Source organism: Tupaia chinensis, unplaced genomic scaffold, assembly GCF_000334495.1.
Source record: "Tupaia chinensis unplaced genomic scaffold, TupChi_1.0 Scaffold000028_1, whole genome shotgun sequence".
In the NCBI taxonomy this organism is placed as follows: Eukaryota; Metazoa; Chordata; class Mammalia; order Scandentia; family Tupaiidae; genus Tupaia; species Tupaia belangeri.
In genome coordinates, this window is record NW_006159458.1 from 7,882,586 (window position 1) to 7,887,297 (window position 4,712).

At 38.8% G+C, this 4,712-nt stretch overlaps 1 protein-coding gene and 1 long non-coding RNA gene across 13 annotated transcripts in view; one reads left to right on the forward strand and one right to left on the reverse strand.

Annotated features, from left to right (window-relative positions):
• LOC102468775 (uncharacterized) overlaps positions 1–3,754 on the reverse strand; it is a 16,703-nt gene extending 12,949 nt beyond the window's left edge. The window contains exon 1 of the long non-coding RNA XR_333235.2: positions 3,436–3,754. This is a non-coding gene — a long non-coding RNA (uncharacterized LOC102468775). The remainder of the gene's footprint in view (positions 1–3,435) is intronic.
• Positions 1–4,712, forward strand: part of SOX5 (SRY-box transcription factor 5) — a 1,018,333-nt gene that overhangs the window by 917,952 nt on the left and 95,669 nt on the right. The gene's annotated exons all lie outside the window — the stretch shown is intronic.

Consider the following 4,712-nt stretch of genomic DNA (forward strand, 5'->3'; position numbering starts at 1 on the left):
ACTAGCAGTTGGTGTTTTCTTACATGGCTCTCACAAAATATATCTGGTTCTTTAAGGAACTGCTTCAATTATAAAAGTCAAAATGTTTTTTTCTAGTTGTTAGGGGTTTATTGGTGTATAATAAATGAAGAAAACCTTTACAAATGTAGTACATTTGAAGTGTTTCTTATTTGTATGCTTCAGTATCTGCAATGTGACAGAAACAGCGTGAGAGCATCATACCTGTGAAAAAGGTCTTAAGATTTAAGTAAGTTCACATGTATCTTTAATTTTTAGCAGGATGTCATCTTCACACCCTTTCAACATGCCACCCCTTATTGATAGCTCCATATTCCATCCAAGTATCACACTGAGCAAGACGGAATTTGGAACAGAATAATAAAGATCTTCTATGTATTATTAATATCTGGTTACAGTAGCTCTCCTGAATAACATGAGAGCTTCTGTACATGTACCCATGAAGGTTTTTATTACTTAGACCATGCTATATTGCTAGATGGAGTCATTTACTTTCATATCCCAGATTTTCCACGATAAATTGGACAGGAGTGGTGTTTTCAAAGTGTGGCTCATAATGGCATCAGTTTCTACCTGGGATTCTCTACCAAAAAACCCCTAATCTCACACATGCTTCCCAAGTGGCTCACCTATTTTATTTGAAGGTAGAGTACTGTTGTCCTGCAGTTGACAACATTTCTTTTCTCCTTATGGCTTTGCCCACCAGCTATCTTGAACTCACCTCTGTGTCATTACCTGATTGTTGAGCTGTTGGGCGGTTTGTCCACTCAAGTTATCTTCTTGCTAGGACCTGATACTGCAACTCTTACAGACCAGTGGATCCTTCTTACTTGTTTTTCAAATTATGTTTCATTGGCATAATAGCCATTAACTCTCCTTCAGACAGATTTCCTGTAGTTAGTCTGATTAAGTTACTTTTTTTCTTTCTTTTTTAGGAGAGATTTTTGCTATAGGGCGAATGCATTTGCCAAAGAGACAGAGACAGAGAGATAGAAAATGAAAAATCAGGGGTCTGTGGCTACACCACAATTCTTTCACTCCCATTCATCTCTTGGGATCTTGGGCACGGATGCACATGCACCTGGTGTGAATTTTAAGCTGCTGGGTCCAAGACTTGAACTACAGTCAACTATGTGGGAGTCCAGCAACATAACCATTATGCTGGTCCCAAGAAATAAGTTACTCTTAAGGCTTAATGCATTTCTGGTCCTTGAATATCATAAGGAATTGTATTCGAATACAAAAGATCCCTAATCTTCCATGTTGTGTGTATTCGCTTGCCCTTCCCAGTGACTATAGTGCCTTGTGTATCCAGACTGTCACTCCCTTCAAGATGAATCCTTCCCCATTGGGGACTCTGCTTTTGGAGAGAAAACCCTGCCCACTTTCCCCAATACTTCCCCTGAGGTCTCTGGTAGAGCTAGTGAAACTGCTGGAGAAGTGTTTCATAGCCCCTACCGTACCCCACTTCTGGCAATAAACCACCAAGGAAGTGAGGAGAGAACTCTCCCCATTTGTTCCCTATGCTATCCCTTTTACCCAAAGAGCTGGCTGTCAGCCCTATCTAATCTTCGTTTTTTCCAGGAGTCTCCTAAATGGTAAGGAAAGTCATCAACTTTCAGAGGCCTACCTTGGGATGCCAAATATCCCTTAATGGATATAAAGAACACATTGTTCTTTTTCTTTTTTTTTCGAGAGGTATGGCAAATGTCCCTGCCAGAAAGACAGACAGAAAGCAAGAAATCACCTCCCAGAGGGGATGTCCACACCATAATCCCTTCTCCTCCTTTCTCCCCTCGGGATCTTGGGTACGCACGCACATACACACGGTGTGAGTTTAAGCCACCAGGGGTCTGAGACTTGAACCACAGTCAACTACATGGGAGTCCAGCGACATAGCCATTACGCCAACTGCTGATCTCAAGAACACATTGTTCATTACAGTTCTCATTTTACTTATTTTCTCTATTGGGATTTTTTTTTTTTTTTGGAGAGGTTTTTGCTATAGGGCGCTCGCCAGACAGACAGAGACAGAAAGACAGAAAGCGAGAAATCACCCCCCAGGGGGGATGGTCATGCCGCAATCCCTTCTCCTCCGTTCTCCTCTCGGGATCTTGGGCACACACACACATGTGCCTGGCTTGAGTTTTAAGCCACTGGGTCCAGGACGCTAACCGCGGTTGACTGCATGGGAGTCCAGCGACATAGCCATTACGCTAACTACTGGTCCCCTCTATTGGGATTTTTGAAAATTAAAATATATATATATTGCATAAGTGCATAAAATTCATTTGAGTGGAAATTATAGTATATATTACTCTTTCATAGTCATTAGGTCATTTATGATCATGAACCTTTTGATAATAGCTATATACTTCTATTAAACCTACTGTAGTTCCTCTAAGAGGTTTTGCTCTTTAAGATCATATTCAAATATATAAAGAGGTCTTACCACTCAATAAGATAGTCCAATTATCTAAAAATGTGCAAAAGAACTGAACACGTATTTTATCAAAGAAACATAGGAATTGCCAGTAAGTACACAAAAAGATGTTTCAGGTTATTAGGGAAATACAATGAGATGCTACTTTATACCTACTAGAATAATTATAATTAAGACATAAAAGGCCTAGGCTTGGTGTAAGTGGAAAGGTGCCACTGTGGGAAAGCCCACAGAGAGGGAAAATTTGATTCCTGGTATAATTTAAACAGACTGGGTGTAATGAGACAGGCTACGGTCCTAGCTAATTGAGAAGCACAAGCAGGAGGACTGTGATATGGGAAGACTATCAAAAATATCCAAACCCCCATCTCATGCACACACACGTTCTCTGTCTCTTTCATGAGAAAAAAAAAGAAAAAAAAAATCAGTACCAGATATTGATGAGACTATAGAAAAAATGGAAAATTCATCCATTCCTGTGGGAATGTGGTGGTTCAGCTCCTTGAAAAGTTTGACAATTTCTTTGACAGAAAGTGGAGGAATATGGAAGATTTACTGCTGAATGAAGCAAGCCATGCTATGAAGGAGAGACATTGTATGTCCCCACTTAATATGTACCAAGTGTTCCACGCTCTGTGACTGAAACTGGTTAACTAAAGGATATAGAAACACAGTAAATGGATGTAAATACCAGATATAGTGTGTGTGAAAGAGTAGGGTCTGAGAAAGGACATTTAGAAGAAAAATAGGGAGATAAAACATTAATGGGACAAAGAAATGTGGTATTATCTGTTGAAGATATTTTATAGTTTTATCAACTGGACTAGGCAGAAATGTTCACATGTTGAAATATTCACTTTGTAAGCTAAATGATGTGATTGAATGTATAAAAGGAAATGAAATAAAAATGTAAACAAAATTAATTAATTAATTATTTTTTTAAAAAAGGAAAAGAAAAGTAAGCGGGTACTTACCATATGACTCAGCAAATCCTATCTTAGGAATCATATTGCCAATAAAAATGAAACACACAAAGATTTGTACTGGAATGTTCATAGCAGAATTCTTCATAATAGGATGAAATTGGAATCAATCCAAATATCTATTGAATGGATCAATGGATTAAACCGATATGATATACCCATGCAATGGAATATTATTAAACTATACTGTAGAACAGACTATGAAACATGCTACGACATGTGGAGACTTCAAAACATTATACCAAGTGAATGAAGCCAGTCTCTTCTACATAGCTTTGGCCTGGAAGTGGTAATGGCAACAAAAACTGAGTTCGCAGCTGACTTGGAGTACTTGAGGGAAATGCTCTTTTATTTTAAAAGAGGACAGAAGGATCTCTTAATTTTTAAAAGTTGTATCAGTTATATATATATATCAGAGATATATAATATATATATAATACTGATATTTATTTTTGGTTGAATTGAAGAGTAACTTTGTGACTTTGTGTGTTATGTTCATTCTGCTAGAATATTCTTGCATTCTGCCTTCATTCTGCATTCCTTCAGCATGCTGGTGTAGCAGGGCTGCAGCCATGTCAGATCCTGACACCCACCTCAGAAATTCTTTGCAAGTTAATCACAGTCAAAAAGGAGAGCTCATCCTAGACAGAAACCACTCACCTTCTCTTGAATGGAATTGGAAATGGGAATAGAAGGGACACAGGTGCAAGTACAACCTGCTTTCCCTATGCCAGCATAATTTCACACAGAGCTGCAAGGAGATCTGCCCTCTAGATTATTTTGTGTGTGTGTGTGTGTGTGTGTTGTGTGTGTGTGTGTGTGTGTGTAGTGTAGTAAAATATACACAATGTAAAATTTACCTTATTAACCATTTTAAATTATAGAGTCCAGTGATATTTGATATATTTATCTTGTTGTGCAGTCATCATCACTCTAGATTTTGTTTTTGGAGAGATTTTACTATAGGATACATGCTCGCCAGAGAGACAGAAAGTAAATGCCCCCCACCCACCCACCCAGGGGATGTCCACACCACAATCCCTTCTCCTCATTCTCTTAGGATGTTGGGGACACATGCACATATACCTGGTGCAAGTTTCAAGTCACCAGGTCTGGGACTTAACTGTGGTTGACTATGTAGGGGTCCAGTGACTTAACCACTATGCCAACAGCTTGTCCCAAGATCTTTTATCTTCCCAATGCAAGTTTTGACCCCATTAAATATTGGGTCATCAGGAAAGTGATGACATTTTCCTATGCAAAAATGT